General features: G+C 36.8%; 1 long non-coding RNA gene across 1 annotated transcript in view; it reads left to right on the forward strand.

Moving 5' to 3' along the window:
- Window positions 1–20,080, forward strand: part of LOC103148763 (uncharacterized) — a 32,398-nt gene that overhangs the window by 2,653 nt on the left and 9,665 nt on the right. Inside the window, exon 2 of the long non-coding RNA XR_477393.2 lies at window positions 5,648–5,701. This is a non-coding gene — a long non-coding RNA (uncharacterized LOC103148763). The remainder of the gene's footprint in view (window positions 1–5,647; window positions 5,702–20,080) is intronic.

Raw genomic sequence — 20,080 nt, forward strand, 5'->3', positions numbered from 1 at the left:
AACACGGCAAATGTTTCCACTGTGGTTCTGTGGCTGTGGATTATTGGAGGCTGTTTGCTGCTACAACATCCTAACATGTGAAGATTATGTGCGTGGTTTAAGTAGCAGGACAGACGCCAGAATGAATGTGATGCTCCTCTAAAAGCAGCCGCTGCCTCCGTCTGCCGTTTGGAGCTGATCATGTTGGCTTTCTCATTACCAGCAGCTGAAGGATGTTGTAAGAGAGACTGAACTGAGACTGTTCAAGAGTGCACAGGCATCATTTACTCTGCAATAAATGTGTTGCATTTGTTGTGCATTTTGAAAAAAAATTAAATATTGTGGGCATTTCAATAGAATTTCCTACATTTAGGATGCTTTCTCCAGAAAACTTCGTAAGCCTGGTGGTGGATGCCAGGGCAGTCCATCAGTGACCCCCGGTGTTTTCATGTTAAAAGTTGACAGGAAGTTTTAAAATATGGCTTGGTGATGACGTCTTCCACTAGCACACAAACTATAGAGACGTAAAAAGGGAAAACGTAAAATAAATTCAAAGACATCTTACTTAAAATGGACAATGATGTGTAAGCATATTTCCATGCTTAACTAAATGATTGCATTTCAGAGCCATTTTTTTATTTTGAAGTGTTGACTTTCTGAAAGACTTTAGATTTCAAGTGACCATATTGGGGATCAAACCCATGACCTCAGCATTACTAGCGCCACGCTCTGACCAGCTGAGCTAAACGGTCATACACAATATCGAGTTTCCATCGATTTAAGAACAACTTACATGATCTTATCTGAAGATTTTTGAGGAAAGTGCTCACATTCTAATGTTTTCCAAAATCAACATGCATAATATTTGATTTTCCAGCCTAATGTATTGATATTTCTAAGACTATAGATTTGAATTGGCCAGTATGAGGCTTGACCCCATGACCTTGGCGTTATTAGCACCACGCTCTGACCAGCTGAGCTAACCGGTCAAACGATACTAAATGATGCCGCCAAACAAATGTTGATATCTCAGGAATCATAAAAGGTATAGATTTCATTCACCCACCATTTTTATCAGAAGGAATAGGGGAATCGCTCAAATTTTAGGGCTTTAAATGATGATTATTATTTTTTTTTACATTTTATGGAATATATCACTGTAACCCAGCATGCTAGTGGTTATTTATTTGGTATCATTAGCATTTTAGCTAGTTTTAACGTTTTAGCTAATTTTGGCTTTTACTTGGGTTTTTCGCAATTCATGGACTATTTCTTACTTTTCTGCAAGTCTTCAGCAGTTGGCTTCAAACGCTTTTGCCATTTTTCACCAAGCATTCACACTTTCTAGTCTTTTATTACATTTCTTAGATTAAGGCATGATTTGTTTCATTGGCAGTTTTAGCTTGCGTCACACTGTTGGGTGGATGATATTTAAGTAATTTATTAAGATCTGACAATAGTCAGGTCTGGATGTGGCTTAATTCATTCATAATTTAGCAAGGAGGTATTTTATTTTCACACAGAATTGAGCTGGTTTACTGGAGACTTTTACTTGTGTGTCTTTATCTTAGAAATTAAAATTTATGTTTCACAGAATTTTTTCTTATATTGTTCATTTGTTCATTTTAGTAAATGAATGAAGTTAATAGCATGTCCTTTAAAAAAAAGAAAAAAGATTACCATTACAGACAGTTTCTCTAAGCCAAAAGAAAGCTTACCCAGAGCTTTTCGGTTGTATTCTGTAGAACATTGTTCTAATGTTTATTTTTATTCTTTTTAAAGTAAAGACAGAGAAATTAGAATGAACTCGCAGCGGAAATGAAGCATTGTTCAGCAACATGAAGAGCCTCTGGCTCTTGGTCTGTACATATGGTCCCCCTGTGTTTTGTTCCTTTTGACTTAACATGAAGGAATTGTCTCGCAGGCAGAAGTGTTTTGTTATTTCAGCAACCAGATAAGACATCTGTCTTCTGCTTTTACCAATTAGTGAGTTATTTCTGTAATTTGTTGGCTCATCCTCTTAAGGTTGTCTTGTTCATTCCTTTTTTATTACACAGTGTACCTTCTTTCTCCATTTACCTTTGCTATGTCCTTTCTTCTCTTTGTATTGTGGCATTTATGATCTAATTTATCAAAATCAGATCAAAGAAAGAGATCTAATCACTGCAGCTTGCATTTGAGAAAATTGCTTCCTTATATTTAACTCCTTTTATCTTTGTGTGAGGTAAATTGATATGCGTCATTAGGAAGATTAATCTGAACCGCAGATGGTTGTTGAAATGAAGCATTAATATTATCTGAAATCACCAGGTTTTTGGTCTGTATTAACATCAAACAGGAGCATCTTTAAATATCTCTCTATAGTCTTTAGAGAAATGTTAAAATGTTTATCAAATTTCAGACTGTTTTTAATTTTCATGCCGTTTAAGGTCCTGCTTTACATGATCCAATTTTGAATTTTTACCCAGGCAGTGTAGTTAGAGATCACCAAAATGTAATAGTTTATATATCATAAAATAATATTTTCTCAACTTCAGTGTTAGAGTTTGTAACTATTACCGTCCTATTACATAATATCCATTTTATTTTGGAGTTGTAGTTCTCAGAAACATTTGAGGTGATATTCGTGTTGAAAATATCACTCAACTTTTTCCTTATAGGCAGAACTGAATGGACTGAAAAGATTTTGTGCAAAAATTGTAATGAACATGTTCTGTTTAGCCCATAAAACTGTTTGAGAAAGGATAATAGGTTACTGTTTATAACAAAATTGATTGTTTTGTTATATGCCAAGTGTCAAAAGTGTATGCCGGTGCTTTTCTGACCAGCTTTTGTGATGTGCTCACCACCTGGCCGTCTGATGCCCCAGTCAGATAACACTTCCCACCCTTTACAGCTTATAATGACTTTATTTTCATTTTACAAATGTTATGTTATGTTATGCTTGTCTACAGTGAAAGAATGTTTGACAAGACGGCTACATGGAAGCAATGCTTGAGTGAAAATCTGCTCCTGAGATGTGGACTATTGATCTGACCTGCAGTTTGATTGATACCCTCTTTAAAAATTCATTAGTTTAAGGCACCGGGGAGCTGCAGGGCAGCCGCTCCTGTGGGGTGCATTTGTCTGTGTTTACAGAACAAGGAGCAGTTAGTCAACAGGCGGAAAAGAGGCCTGACACAGCCACCCAGGGCCAAATGAGTCACACACTCATCTGCCATCTCAGCACAGCCCCACTGAGTGAAATGACTTTTTTTTTTTTATCATTTCACATATTCACACTCTTACACATCTATTTAAGGTTACCGTAATCATTTCTTGGTGTAAGGTGTGCAACAGCGACAGTATTCAATTTTTTTTGCGTGTGGTTTTTGTTTTAACAGTGCAAAAGTTTCACCTTTATAAAAATAACAAGCAACTGAGTTGAAGGCTTTAATTTTTAATTACCTTCCAGTTCTGTCTCATAAATCGCTGATGCGTTATTTGTCCAGATTTTTCAGATGTGTGTTTAGACACAAACATTTGTACATGATTTAATGTTTCTTGAAGATTATTTATGCAGTCAGAGCTCTTTTTCTCAGATGATTGAGATCACTCTTTCTGTGTTTTATTAGCAGCTTTCACCTACTAGATTTTATATCTGCTTGTGAATTGTTTTGAAATTGTAAAAAAAAAGAAGACATACTAGATTGAGAGGATGTTTAGTCGCAGTATCTATCCTTTTCTTTCTAACTATGTTTGTGGACTTTTTTTCCCCCTCATGGGAGAATTTGTTTTGTGAAATATTAATCTTGCAATCTAGAGAATACTGAAACCTCCTTGTTTTCTTCCCTAAATGTTGAATATTTACTCCCACTATCTTTATGCACCATTTGATTAATTAATAGTGCTACCACTCACGATTAGGAAAATGTGTTTTTGTCATTGAAGAGTGACAGCAAATTGAGGGTTAATCACCTGAGGAGCTTCTTGTACTGATGACAAATCTGCTAACTTAATTATCAGCAACGGCAGGACATGTCAATTAAAGGTTGCTTGTTAATTATCCCTGTGTCCTTCAATTACTGCTGATTGGAGGCAGGTCCAGGTAGTAATTAATGCTGAAAAATGGGGTCAGCAGGATCGAGCTCTCTGATTGCACGATGAACAGAAAGTGTCAATGATGGAGAGAACATGAAACAATCTAAAGTGAAAGTTTATTGTTTCTGCTCCATCCTCATATTCCAGATTCCAGATATTCCCAATATTCCAGATTCTCTTCAACCTTGAACCAAACGGAAAGCTTCGGCTGCCGGGACATGAAACACCACTGAGCTGTGAGCTTTTAGAAGCAGGGAAATAAGATTTTTGCAACCGCCTGAGCTTGCATCACCCCTGCTCCTCGCCCACTCCCACCGTAGATTGGTGAAGGGTTCAGACAAACCATTTCATCTGGGCTTTGTTCTGTTCAGACCACCACCCACGCTTTGTTCTGCTTCTTCACAGAACAAAGCTGTGTCATTCAGAGACGTACCATGGAGGATGTGTAGCTATGTCTCTGTTGTCCTGCTGACATTCCCAATTGCAGCAGGAGTGCTTATTTGGTTCACGAGCATGCCAGCATGGGTATGCATAAGGCTCCAGAAGCTGTCACTTGTCTTATATCATCTCATAAGAGTTTTTATCTGTGAGTCACTTGAATAAAGCAGCACCTCCAGACTAGTTGCACAATGGGCCTGTGTTGAAACGATTAGCGGTAATGAGGTCTCTTTTTTTGCAAATAGAATTAATTAGCAAATATTATACAGTCAAAGGTAAACGAACCATCCTTTCTGGAAACACATGTATAGATTGTAAGGAGCTAAGTGTGTGTTTGGAAAAGGAATATTTGATCTTTGGTAAGTATTACATTTAGATTGTATTCACACTCCAGTTTATTTGCCTAGAAGGTCTAGTTTGTTTGTGCAAATAAACTCTGATACAGACCAAACTCGAACTCCGACCCGCCTAAAAACTTAGCTCTTGGTCGACTGAAGTGAACTCTGGCGGCGCGGTTCAAATATGTGAACACTAAACAGACCAGAGACCTCTCCAAAAGCAGGAAGCAGACTATACTGCAGATCATTCTGGGTAAATACAACCAAAATAAGTGCAAGAATCTAGCACTAGAAGTGGCTCTTGGTCTTTTACCAAAGATAAATCCTAAAACCTGATAGCACTCCATTTTTGTTTTTATTTTACAATAAAGGATGTTGCGTTTATGTTGTCTTCAGAGGCTTAAAGTGTCGTTTCTTTCAGTGGTTCTTGGTGTAGCTTGGAACAAATATTTCAAGTGGTTTTGCTAGTTTGACACAGTGTAGTGTGAAAGTGAACCGTAGAAGCTGAAAATGTAACAAATGCTTCTATTTTAGTCACATCACTGACGATTCAGCACAGTAAAATACGGTGGTGGCAGCATTATGTTTTTTAAGGATTCAAGCCTTTACTGGGTTGTTCAAATTGCTCTTTTTGTCTGTTTTTCTGTAATTCACTGCACTGTTAGTTGTGCGTCAGGTTTTGTAACAGTCGACTTGGAAGTGTGTGATATGCTTTATGATCTCATCCCTCCATATTTATGAAAGAAGAGTTATTAAGGTTTGTCTGATTCTGGTTGTGAGTCTGACTCTCTCTTCTGTTTGCTTCTTTCCAGAAGTGGGAAAATGGACGTTGCACAGCTGACTCTGTTTGCAAAGTGGGAGCATCTGTGAGTTTGCAAACATTTAATTTTACCTCATTTTTGTGTGTTTTTGTCTGGACATGCGAGATAAAAAGTAGTAAATAATCTATTGTGAAAGATTTGATCTAAATTTAGCTGTTCAATAAAGTTCTCTTAACCTGAACCTCCGCTCTGCGTCGAGACATAAAGAGATGACGCAAATGCATTTTCCTCTTTGGTCCCTCCTGTCATACGTTGCCACTCGGCTGTATTAACTCAGACACAATCACTACTTCAAGTAGTTTTATGAGTCGCATAAATACTGTGAACCACACGCAGAGAGGAGAAGTTGTTTGGCTTGAAATGTTGCTTATTGATCCACAGAGCTACTAATGACAGCTGGTTCACAAAGGTGATTAGCTCATTGCCTCTCTGTGCCTTTAGCTCTTTATTCTAAGGAATTGGACAAATGACTCGTAATGCTCTCTGCAGCCTGCTCCAGCTCTCACAATCAATTTTTAATCACTCCGAAATCCAAATTACAAACACCTGCTGCTGTTTTTTCAGTTGCCTGCTGAACATTTTTTGAACTTCTAAGGTTGCACCACAGCTTAATCCCAAAAATGTGTTTATTTTTTACTTTTGTGTAATGTTTTTATTATTTTAACTAATAGACTTGATTTACATTTAAATATTCTTTCCCACTTAGTTTACATAGGGCTCAATGTTTACACCCTAGTCACATCTTTCATATTAATGTTTAAAATAATGTAGAAATATGATGGAAATGATGCAGATGGTGATTTTATTGTGTATTTGTCATCCATAAGTATTTGCTGCAAGTTTTCTTTAATGTAATGAAGCAGGAGAGGATTTGGGTTGGTGGGAAGGAAACTAAAACGTCTGTTTTCTGCTGTTGATTATGTTTTTTTTTTTTACATAAGAAATCTACAATTTATAACCTCTAATGTTTGCAAAACTAAATCAGAGGTGAACAGATGTGGCACAACAGAATGTTGCTGTTAGCCTATTGATCATCCTGCAGAATCAGTGTAATAAAAGTGAAATCTCAGCGGTTCACAGTTGGGGAAGTTTTTTATCATTCCTGTTTACAGTTTAAAGTCTGATATTCACGTATAAGTGAGATTCAAATAAAGGAATGAGTTGTGTGAATTTTGTCAAACCTTATTTTTTTTTTCCAACACTTTTCTCTTAAGGTGCCAAAACAGCTGCACATTGTTTTGTTTATTAAGCTCGTCTTCTGTCCGGTTGTTAGGCCAGGCTGTAGCTGCTGGCCAGATGGCCTCATTACACATATAATTTGGTAAGCAGTGGGGATCATGGCCAACTTAATGACTGCAAGCCACCCTGAATTTTTTCTTGGCATTGCATCACTTACCTGCATGCTCCAGACCCACAGAGATCTCTGTTTATTTAGAATAACTTCAGTTTTCTTCATAATTACTGCAGTAGAAATGAGTAACAGGAATTTAAAATTGTGAGTTTGTTCAAATTTCAGCCAAGTATGCATTGTGAATGATTTCAATTCACACATCAAGTATAAAATCTATTTAATATGAGATTTCTAACAGCTTCTAATGGGTAATATTTAAAACTTTGGAATACTTATAGATGTAGCTCAGAACTACGTTATTACTTAAAAATAATAAGATATTGTGTTAATTGCATGTTTTCAACCATAAAAGCCCCAAATCATCCTTTCCATCTTGTCAGATGTTTTGAACTTATAAACAAACCTCACAAGAACCTAATAATAAGTTCACTTGCTTTCTTTCTTTTGTATTGTTTGTATTCAGTACTGTATTTTTTTCTGATGTATATCTCGTCACTTTTATAAAACATTACTGTTTTAGGGATACACAACCAAAAAATGTGTCAGGCAAAACATAAGAGGTTGGAACAAAGCTGGATGAGCAACAAAGGTTGCAATAATTTATTTTTCTTTATCCGGTGATACTGTAAGCCAGTATGTTACACTAGTGTACGTCTTCCTTGGCAGGTTCTGTTAAAAGAGTGAGAAAGACCCAGCGGCGATTAGAGAAGTCTAAACCAGGGAAGCTTTTTCCGCTTGCGAATGGATTTGTTATGCAACATACTTAGCAGAACCTCTGCAGTGCAACTGTGACAAGAAAGTCGGGACTAAAAGAAGCGAGAACGCTGCAAACAGAAAAGACGAATGTGCAGAGACTGGTGGGGTTGGCTGTTTCTTTTAATCTAGTTGTAACAATTAACAGAAAGAAACTTGTACAGTTCTTTGAAGCCATCACTGTAAACAAAGTGCAGAGGTTTCCTTTGGTTTGTGCTACAGACTCAACTGAGAAAAGATTTCCAACACAGTCCCTGTTTTCTAAAAATACAAAGCCTAAAATCTTCCTCTTCAGTTTTATGTCACTTTGTGAAATCCTTCTGCAGTTTACTGAGACCCACTTTAGTTATGAATTAATACTATCATTAAACCGGCGCAGCAGGCCCGTCTCTGTGGCCAATCAGTTTTTGCAAGTTTCCCCTCAGAACAATTTATTATTCATTTCATATTTCTATAGTTATGAGCTGGAGTCTCAAGACTGAAAAGAATACTGAAGAGGCATCTCTACAAATGTAATAAATGTAATATTAAATTGTATCTTTTTAAAGTTTTGAATAATATTACTCTTATTAAAAGACTCTCCAGAGCTTAAAGAACTACAGTTTTCATGTCCTTACTTCTGGATGGAGTAAAAATATAAATTACTGAGAGTTTTTCTATATTGTAGAAATATATATTTGCTCTTTGGATGCAATATGTAGCTATATTACAATATTTATATACAATATTTATTGTAACCATAAACCTTCATCTAAGCTGCAGAGTTTAGTTATTTATTAAAATCATTTATAGTGTCCAATAAAACAGCCTGTTTCAGAAATAAAACGAATAAAATGGAGCCGAGGGTTAAATGATCTAGCTTGTTTTTCTCATGTGCTCAGCTTGACTTTAACTGATGTCCTTGTCTGTTTTCCACATCTGGGGGTGCATCCTGATTAAAAATAATTTATTCATTGTTCCCAGAAAAGCAGACATTAGACTCTGCTCCAAAAAAACGAAAACAGAAACGAAACGGTGGATTTGCATCTCGTTCATCAGATATTCCTGTTCCCCATGAGATGCTGAAGTAAAAATTGACGAAATTAGATGTCCATATGGCTTTTATTTGGTGAAATGGGAATATGCTTTGCTGCTTGGCTCAGTGTACATTTTCTCTGGGGAAACCAGCGCCTGCAGAATCCACATTAAAGAGGGAAACAAATACAAGGATGTGGATGTTTGAGTTAATATGCGAGACAGTGAAGAGAACAGTTTGTGACAGACAGGTTGGATGCTCTGCTTCCCCTCAGGAAGGTCATTAATCTTAACCTATCTGATGTCATTTGCATTAAAATCCTTTTTCATATCAATTATGAAAGTTCAGACAGCACTGCACCTCTGCCAGCTGTAATTTATGTCTATTTCTCAGTCCGTATGTGAAAAGACCCTGGATAAAAGCGTTTATACAGACACATTTATATAAACCCACGGCGTTATAGAAATATTTTTGAATTTATTTGCCTCTAGTGAAGCTCCTTTCTCCATAAATCTTTAAAATAGGCTAAGGAAGTATTATTGCACGCTGAGTTAGTTTCTATATTAATTACAGCTTAGAGCTGGCGAAAAGTGACATTAATCATGCAAAAATTAGCATATTATCAGATTAATATGTAGTATAATTCATATTAAAATATTTCCTTACAGCAATTAAGATAAACCTAAAATATTAGTCTTTATGAATGAGTTAGTCTCATAACTTATCAAAATATAAAGTATTAATGGTTTGCCTTGCTGGGAGAATGAAATTTCTTTAATTCTCAGGTTTTAAAATTCATTACATTTAATCACAACCAGGAAATGTAAATGTGTGACTTGAAGAGATTGTGCCATTGTGAACTTCTGCCACAGTTTCATTTCAGTTTTCTTCTCCGTTTCTTAAAGTTGACAGACATCCAACTTTCACACCTGACGTCCAGATGTTGTCAAACTGTCGAGAAAATCTGCAACCGGATATCTCGACTCTGGCACACTGACTCCGATTTGTTCTCTCCGGCAACAAGCATACGAGAAGATGCAGCTAAATTATGTTTTGTGGGATTCGAACCATTAACATGACCGATCTTTGTCTCTTCCGTGGCTGATTTACAACGATTCATTTCACTGCTCCATCTTTTGCAACCTGGGTGCAATTAAGCCAGAGAACATGGAGCCAGTGGCTCTGAGCGAGTGCTGAGCTGCATCTCTTTATCAGCCGTTGATGAACTAATCTTTAAAATGATCACTTTAAGGTAGTTTGCAAACAAATCCTTCATACTGAGTGATTTGTTTACCACCTTACACCTGAACTCTGTTTATCACTGGAACTTGTTTCCATGAGGGCAAGTCATTTCTGTTTTCTACTGTGCATTTATCAAGCTTCTTTTGAAAATTACTCATTCATCTTTCATTTGATTTTACTCTTGGGTCCAACTTGTATGGTTTCAAATCAAATCATTTACTTTTTTCAGCCCAACAAGATGAATTCCCTCATAATTGTTCATATTTTTAGGTAGTTTTCTCTATCTGAGGGGACAAAAATGTGTTTTGTTTGTTGTTTTTTTTTACAATGAGTTGAAACAAGAATGATTGGAGATGAGAGAAGACGTTTACTGAACGATTAGGAGGAGCAACTGGAATCTGGGGTTGTTTGCTTGCATGGAGGTGTTGATCCAGAGGTCCGATGGAGAGCGGTGGCGCCTCCGAGTTGAGAACAAGGAGCTAATCCTGAAGACTTGAGCAGGTGGAACGGAGAGAGAAAGAAAACGGAGGGCGGACAGGTTGACTTGCAGGAAGATGATGATGAAGACGAGCACAGAGGTTGCTAGAAGTCAGGATGATTCAGAGATTTATTTCAGAAGTGAGTCATGAACGAGGTTATCCAGGTGGCGAGTCAGTACAACAGCACAAAGGGTAATCTTAAAGGGGAACCGTGCAAAATTAACATTTTGCATGTTGTCATACATCCATGTGGGTCTCAACTGCTTCTAATAACAGAGAAAAACTCCTGTTGGTGTCTGGAAACGAGACATTTCAAAAACCTCCAGATCATTTGAGTACATGAAAACACATAATGAATGATGAATACTTGTTGATAAATGGCACATTTAAGCCAGTGAAATTTAGACAGTTGATTCTTTTTCTGTGTTCAGCAAGAAATCTTCCTGAGGTCTCGTGTGTTGTGTTCACTGACTCTTGCTCAGTGGAAAAGTTCACTTTTGAGGTGAACTCAGCACCAGTCCCTGACATGATATTTGTCTTTCATATGTCTGATGTTTACATATTTTATAGTCCTGTTCTAAGCACCTCTTTAAATGTGAATGCTGTTTTGTTCAAAGTCTGACACAATCAGCAATCAATATTTTAATTTACAGTTAATTAGCTCTGTGTTTCTCTGTTAAACCATAAGATTACTGATCTTTAAAAAAGCTCTTTATTAAAGATCAGGAGAAAAATCACAAGCTAGCAAGGTACGTATTGAGCATCCGCTTTTGTTGACTAAATCCAACAAAGTCTTTTGTATCTGATTAGATAAATAAATTTTGTTGAATTTAGACCAAACTTTGTATAATTTACAATTAATTGAAATAAGTTCTTCTACTGCTCTAACTTTGTTTTGCTCCGTTGCTTTCAATTATAGCTTCATTTATTTGCAGCCTAACTTCTAAAAGGTTTCTATACCTTTTAAATCCATTTTTTTAAACCAGAGTTTCCATCTCTATAATTGGCAAACACAAAAAGACAGCCAAATGAAAGTCTAACTGTAAGCATAATGAAATCACTCATGTTGTATGGGATGGCGTATGGACTGAGGCTCCAGTTTGAAATATTAAACCTTTTCAGAAATCTCTTTGCACAGCAGATTTCACGCTTGGTTTACTACAAAACTGGAATGAAACCTTTCTTTTATGTAGAAAATAAGCAGAGGCAGGAATATTGAAATTGTCAGTAAGATTCTCTCATCTGAAATTTGCTGCCATTCATCTGACTGATTGGCTGCACAGATGTGAAATAAAACCAGCTGCCCCACCGCACACGCTCTCCATTTATCACCCACTCTCCTCTGATGTCAGCGGCGGTTGGCTGGTGTGGAAACGCAAATACGTATTGATGTGAACAAACTAGTTTTTTTCCTTCTGTAATGAGTTTTTTTCTACTTCATGCCTCTGCTATAATTCATTCACAGAAAAAATCAATACGCACCAGCAGCTTTCCGCTTTTCATATTATTTCTATTTACTTGCGCAAAACCTATCCACGCAATCTTAATAGACATATCCGTAATGAAACTGTTCCTCCCACAGCCACAACATTCTGACTCATGGTTGTCACAGAAATGAGTGAGACGGCGCATGAAGAGGAAGAGGAAAGCATGTTCCGCTTTCTGCTCAGATATTTCAGGCCTTTAATTCACCGTTTTTGTAAGAGAGTTAAGCATTTGTGACACACACCTGAAAACCCAAGACTGGAAGTCATATCAAATGTCAGGGCTGGGGAAGTGGTTTCAGACCATGATGCTGCCGGGTCCTTCAGTTTGCATCAAGCTGTCCCTTCGATCTCAAATCGTCTGGAACGTCTCTCAGCCAGAGTCTCTGTCAACAGCAGCTTGTTGGTTGTATGGATGATTTTAAAGGTGACCTGCTACGCTTCCTTGAACATCCTGGGATAGGTTTAAAGCAAAACAAGCATGTTCATTATGTTTTTTACACAAACTACTGAGATTTCAGTCTGGTCAGTTTGAGCTCCTTTCAGATTGAGCTGCTTTAGGGCCTCCTGTCACTTTAAATCCAAACAAGCTGTTGCTGGCCACGCCCCCCAACGCAGTGCGTACGCTCACAGAGAAAACGGCTGCAAACAGATGGGCAACTATCCAGCCGTTTTTGAAACTCATACCAGCATCTTTTCTGAATAGTAAGTCAACAACAACAACAGCAGCACATACAGCAGTAAAACCAGCTGACCAAACGTGCTGGAGTCCCACTTGGGGACTCGCTCCCTCGACATGCCCCTGATGTGCCTCCGTGATGCTCAAAACATGTTCAGTGTGAACGCACCATTAGCAGTCAGGAAGTTTTTGAAACGACTCATTTTCCAGACACTAAAAATCATTAACATATTGCCAAAAAAATGGCTGGGTGATTTTTCTTTCTTTCTGTTTTTATTATGATTATTTAAGCACTTGGGGTGGGGGTTTAGAAACAGTTGAGGCCCAAATGGAAGTACAAAAATGTACAAAATGTGAATTTAGCATATCAGGTTCCTGAAGCAGTGGCCTCTTTTTAAAGAGGTTCTAAGAAGTGGATCGGATTCCTCCACCATCTCCTCTCCTTCCTCAGAGGGAAAAACAGTCTGAGCTTTGCTCACTATTCGTCTTTGCACTGAAGCGTCCAGGCGAGATGCTGGAGACTCAGGTGTGCAGTGGGCAGTGAAGCAGAGGGAAGCACTGCCTTTGTGTCAGTTTGACTGGAATCCACTTCTTCTGACTGAGTTCACTGAAATGGGGCTATACCTGCAGTTTTTCATCACACCTTATGAAAGTCATTGCACAGCAACTTTAAAGTGGATTGCATTTTTTGCTTTTTGTAGTGTAATTAAATGGTTCATTTATTTATATGAAGTCTGGCTTTGCAGATTTCTCTCACAAGGGGAACAGTCCCAGTGAGGTGGATGTTACTCAGGGGACTCCCAGTATGACAGCTTGTTGGTCTTGCAAGCTGAGCCCAGAAACTCCCGGGATACGGAGAGGCTTTTTCTGAAGCCTCCCAAAGGCTCGATCACATGGACAGCGTCTAAAGACGGGGAGAAAGTATTTACCTACAAGGTTTTCACTATACCTGATTTCATTTTTGTTTTACTTTCCTTCCTATGAGGTAAAGATTTTTAAATGATCAGTAGTTTTCCTGTGTGCTTCGGTTCCATTTCCATTTATTTATTTATTTTCTTTAGCTAGACAAAACCTTTGTTTTCAGTATGTGCTTTAAAAAACACAATGAAATGTAAAGGATAATATTTTTAAAATGTATCCAAAGTCATGTCTTAAAAAATGTGAGAAAAAAAGCGAAAAACTGAGACAGGATTTAGGAAATGCAGCATTATTCACCTGATCATCTACTGTATGACAATTCTTCCATCTAACATCACTTTAGTAAATCTCTGGTAAGTGTTAGCTTATTAGCTGACGGATTCAGCTGCAGGTTTAATACTGGAGAAAGACTAATTCATAACATAATAGGAAAAGGAACAGAAAAGCTGTGGCATGTTGTTCTATAGGTGATGGAATGTGTCTAAAGGGAGCTCACAGCAGCCTGGCTTGTAAATTTAATGTTTTTCTTATTGCTTCAGTCCTGGTTTTGTGCCTTTTAGCTACAGTAACACACTGACACCTATGTCTACAATCTGCTCGCTGTAGCCTGAAGCTGAGCTTTAAGTCAGAGTCTCAGATCTGTGCTCCATATAAATCCTTTGATTTGATTGTGTTTGCAGCACAAACACAGCTCTGCTCAGCCCAGCCTGTCAATCTGTTTTAAATAAGAAAACTGTTTACGAGGGGGAGAAACTTCCAACACTGTGGGACTAATTAGACATTGGCGCGTGAATACTGTTGGGCAGTTTGATGACTGAACTATGAATATTACAATGTGCTGAATCCATACCAACAACTGGTGCTGATTTTTGCTATCAGGACTCCCCACGGAAAAGAAAATTGACTGTTTTTCTCGTTCCAGAGTAAATTACTTTCTGTGGGAATTGCTGCAGATGTCAGACAGGATGAGACTTGCAAATAAGTAAAAACACTTTTCATTATTAAGGAACATCAAGCTGTCCGTACAAGTGGGCCCTAGCTTTGTGTTTTAACTTTCCCTGCAATTGTTGACTGTTCTCACAAGAGTGTAAGAATCTCCGTAAGCAAAAATTGTAACCGTGCGCAAAACCCAAAAACAACAAATACCACTTAACTGTTACTTTTACTTAAAATTTAAAATAAAATGAAAAATTAAATCTACAGGTGCATATAATTTTTAATTAAAGCAAACTCATACAGATCCATTGCACACTGTGATGCAGTACAACGCCAAAAGTCTTTCCTCATCTTCCTCCAACCAGACTTTTACCTGAGTGACATTCATTTTCTCATCTATTGAGTTTTGTTGTCATTCAACTCTGTGCAGCTGTAGCAGAAAGTCTTCAGAGAAGGTTTAGGAGTTTATATTCCTTATTTATATGATTCTTTTTCTTTTTTTTTCTTACATTTCCCCAGAAATGTTAAAAGTCAGCAAGAGACGCATCCAAACCTGTATTTTTCTTTTACGTTTAGTCATATTGGGTCATTTCTACCAGTTTAGAAGAAAAGATAAATAAAGGGTACGGCTTGAAGCTAATTAGCTTAGCTTAAACCATGCTAAGCCACTCTGCTAACTGCAAAATTGCATATGAGAAGCTTTAATTAGCAAATGTTCCTATTTCCACACATCCTCAACATGCCTTTTTTTTCTTCTATTAGCCAGTTTTCTTGAAGCCAGCACCTAGTGGCCATCAGTGGTACTGCATGTTCAAGATCTTTCTTTTATTTAAAAGGGAAAATGAGGATTTTTTTTTTAAATCCTCATTTTAAATCCTCATTCTTCTGCCTTCTGAAAAATGTCTCACTTTGAGATGCATCTGAACAGAAAGAAAAGAACTGTATTTTTAATCCAACTTTTACAGCCATTAATTTTATCATTAGTCTTTTTTTTTTTTCCCATTTGAACATCTGATACTTATAGACACACACCCTCAAAACTATTGTAGTAGATTTTGTGAAGTGTTTTTGTTGGATAAAAAGTTTAAGCATTTATTTCAGACATGAGAGAAATGGAAACAAGCATATATAAATAAATGAATAAAAAAGTAAAGCAAAGATCAAAATAATCCAACATAATAACAAATAAGAATGTCTCAAAATGAAAACCTTATGATTATTTAAAGGAGCTTAATATTTTGTTGAAGTGATTTCCATCCATCAGTAATTATCCCTGTACTTGTTCGTATCTCTTGATCAATAAGATTCATCTATGACATTTAACCATATCATTATATAATTGTGTAGCTTTATGCTTTTTTGCAATTTCTTTAGTCTTTCTGCAAGACAATGGAGGCCTACCAGGTTGTTTCATGTGCAGCCTTAGAACATCTGTGTGAGAGATTTCACCATGCAATGCGTCTCAGTCACTGAGATTTACAGGCTTTTTGCTTGTCTGCTGCTGGGCAGAGAAAAATAAACACAATGAAGTTTTCGTGGCAGATGCTTGGCTGTCTCATATCGTCTCATGAGGGACATAGCACATTTAGGACCTTGTGGGATTCAGCAAACAAAGCCTTCCCTCAAACACAGGCACATCTCTCAACTGCTCGATAGGCCGTGTGTTTTGTTTTTGTCTTTTGTGTATTTTTGTGACGAATCCCTGCAGGGCTCTTCCTCGGCCCCCCGAGGCTGACTGTGCACCGCAGATTGCTTCCGGCTGCCTCCCTGGACACTTTGACACCGCGGAGCCTTTTCCGCTCCTTCCCATCCTGCCTTCTCCTCTTCCTCTGCACCGTGAGGCTGCCCTGACCAGCTGGTGGAGCTGGGTAGCTGCAGGCTGCTTGGACTCGGATCAAGTAGTGCTGTCTGGGTTTCTGAGCTGGCTGTCCTAGCAGAGAAGAGCCAGAAAGAAGGGTTGAATTTAGAGACATAAGAAGTAGGGCTGAGCGGTAAATCGATTAATCAGATGTTTGGTTTTTGATGATATTTGGAAAATCTTGCCGTAGCCATCTTGTGCGACAAGTGGGTTTTGCAGCTTCTATTTACTTAGACGCTGAATTCAGGTCAGCTATATACAACTCTGGAAAAAAATTTAGAGCCCACTGCATTGAAAACCTCCTGGTTTTTCCACTAAATGTAGATTTCTGAACTCTTCCTGAGTTAAAACGTTAGTGTTGTTTTCTTTGCATTATTTGCATCTTTTTCATTATTTTGACCATTTCTCATTTTCTGCTAATAAATACGAAATTTTTGCTTGGCATTTCGGAGACATGTTGTCAGTAGTTTATAGAATGAAAGAACAATGTTCATTTTACTCAAACATAAACCATACAAACCAGAGAAACTGATCGTTTTATTGACCTCAATTTTTTCCAGAGTTATAAATGCAGAGCAGGGTTATAATGGTTTCGTTTTTTTCATTATCGTTTAGTTTTATTTCGTTATGACTTTTTGTTTGTCTAATTTAATCAGTTTCTTGTGTATTTGCTAGTTTTTGTTAGTCAAGTATTGCTTAGTTTTAGTTTTTATTCGTCATAGTGGTAGTTCTGTTTTTTTTATACTTTGGTTTAGGTGCAATGTCAAGTATTGCATTGTGGTTAATAATGCTGAACAGGAGATACCATTTTCACAAAATGTATTCAATTATTGTTGAAAAATTAACTGACTTTTGCAAACTATAAGTGTAACATAATATCAGGGCAAGCCTTTTTTGAAATTATGAAAATAAAATATTACCAGAATACAGAACTTTTGTAATATTATCAGAATTAAATAATAATTTTATGAGAACTCTAACATGAAAATGACAAAAAAACAAAAAAAAAAACTTTTGTGAAGTTATATTTTGGTATAAGTAAAGCTATTTCTCATGAAATTACTTTTTCAAAATTGCATCTTTATTCAGCTAACATTATTACTATACTCTCATAAATAAAATTTCTCGTAGCCTGGTCCTAATACTCAGTCGTACAACTCATAGAAAGGATAATTGAAATGAAACACACCTTTACAATAATTAGTACTTTAAAAAAAAAGAAAAAAAAAAGCAAGAAAACAATTAAAATCATATCCAGTGTAAAAAAATCAGGTTTTTCTTTTAAGCCATATCGACTACTAAGAAGTATTTGCATTGTATTGAGCCAACATGTTTCCTGCACATTTAGAGAAAACGTAAACTTTCAGAACCTCGTTTTGCTGTGAAACCTCGAACGTCAAAGCTGAAGCACCTTCAGGGTAAAACACAAACAAGATGGCAGCAGAGCCTGGCTATAAAGCCTGAGCCGACCTCACAGCTCTGCGTTCAGACTAATATGTCCAGACTCATCAGGAGCAGGTGCCTTAGCAAAGAAGTGTGAGGAACTAATCAGAGTTGTTGACCTTTTCCAGCTCCATCATGCTGTGTGTGGATAATCTCTGTGCAGACTGTCAGTATACATGGGTCAGAGTCCAAAACCCTCCCTTCTGGTTCTGTGTATTCGTCCCACTATCTGCTAGCGTTTATTATGAAAAATCTATTTTTTTTTAGCTTTACATATTGTTATAATATCACCTCATCAAAAACATACCTGGAGGGTTGCCTTGATTTTATTTCATGCATGTTTGAGAAATCCAAGGAAAGTCGATTTCTTTTAAATTATGTTTGATATATAAAGCATTTTTATAACAACTGAAGGTAATATAGTTATTTGATTGTGCTATAAAATGACAATATACCTGAAAAAAGCACTTTGAACTTATTTATTGTTGAAAATGTGCTTTGTAAATAAAATGACCTTACCTTGCCTTGAAAAATACACACATCAGATGTTTTTAATGTCAGGAACAAATACTAAATATGTAATTATTTAGGTTTTTTTTATTTTAACCTCTGTGTAAATATAGATATGATCCTCTTTTGCACCTCATTTTCTCATCATTTTCAACATTTCATTAATTTCCATCATTTTTATCCCATTCACTTAGTTCTCATTTAAACGTTTACTCTCTTCCTTTGGTCCATAATTTGCAGCCGCCTGACTTCCTCAAGGGGCTCATTAAATTTCCTCTGAAGTGTGGGACAAAATATACTTGTCCCTGAGCCTTGTTTTAGATTTCTCCCCAATAGTCCGGACATAATAAACACAGAGAATATTCTAGTTATTGGTATCCACACACACTTTGGCCAGTGGTGATCTCTTTATACTTGTATAAAAGAGCTTGATTGGATTCATTTCAGTAGTTTTGGCAGGTTAAGTCAAATCCTGTCCATAGTGGAGTAAGATTAAATACATTTGAAGGACAATTTTTAACTCTTAAAAAATGCATAACTTTTAAAATGTAACATTTTAAAGGCAGAAAATGGTTGAAAATGTTGAACAAACGGCAAACAAGGAGAACAAAAACTAAATTTGGATGTCTGCAGTATAAAGATGAAAATGTTTCATTATGTGTCTCCAGAGGTAATGTTAAAAATATAAAAGCTTCCCATGTAGAGATGTTAATTAAATGCTGAAAATGTCCCAAAAATGGTCACAATCTTGAAATGTTGAGGTTAGAAGGTGCACAGAAAATGTGCATAAATTAACTCTGTGTAATCATGACTTTTAGTGTTTGACTATAACCCAGACAATTCAGGAGTTGACCTTTTCTTCAAAAACACAAACTAACAAAAAAACAAAAACAAAGAAGAGGAAATTACAGCTGTCTGATTATACAGTTGGTGCTTTTCACTTTGCTTAAATTGTCAAATTCAATGAGAATGAAAGTTATTTTCACTGGTTGCTCTGTTTGTGTGACTTTACGGCGACAGAGTGTGATTAGACACAATGTCATCATCCACATGCCTTCCTGTTTTAGAGATCGTGACTCAAAAGTCTCATTTTGTTTCAAAAACTATTTTGAACTATTTAAACTTTTCAGAGGCTAAATGAACAAACTTCAGCCTCAGATCTTACGCTTCATTCTGATTTAACTTTGAGCTAGAACGAGTCTGAGGCGCGCAGCATGTCAAACTGTTTCGTTTAATTACACTTGGCCATCATCCACTGAGCCAAAATGCGGATCTTTGTTCTCTAAAATGCATGCTTAGAGAAGCAGGACCATGCATTTCATTTAAGAGGCTGAATATTTTGCTTTCAGACTCGATGAAATGAATAAACAGGAGTTCAGTTCTGTTTATGCAGATAGAGGATGAACAAGCTGAATTTTCTGAGATAAGTGTCTGAACTATGAAGCTCATAGTAGAAATCCTGCTAGTTTTTTTTATCTTCTCAGATGTGACAATAAATAAAAATTGTTTATATAATCAGCCATTGTTTTCTGGTTCCAATTATTTTAAGATTTATAAAATTTCTAATTGTAAAACAAGAAATTTGACTGCAGCTTTGGAAAAACACATTTCTGCCTCAGATTCAAGATTTTCCTATCAGGATTTAATGTTTATCTCCCTGCTGAGTACAAAATTTTCCACTGCTGCCTCACAAATAAGCCAATGTGTTGCAATAATTAAAGCAGCAGGAGGGAGAGAGCAGAGATCTGTGAGACCA

This window comes from Poecilia formosa, unplaced genomic scaffold (assembly GCF_000485575.1).
Source record: "Poecilia formosa unplaced genomic scaffold, Poecilia_formosa-5.1.2 Scaffold212, whole genome shotgun sequence".
Classification (NCBI taxonomy): Eukaryota; Metazoa; Chordata; class Actinopteri; order Cyprinodontiformes; family Poeciliidae; genus Poecilia; species Poecilia formosa.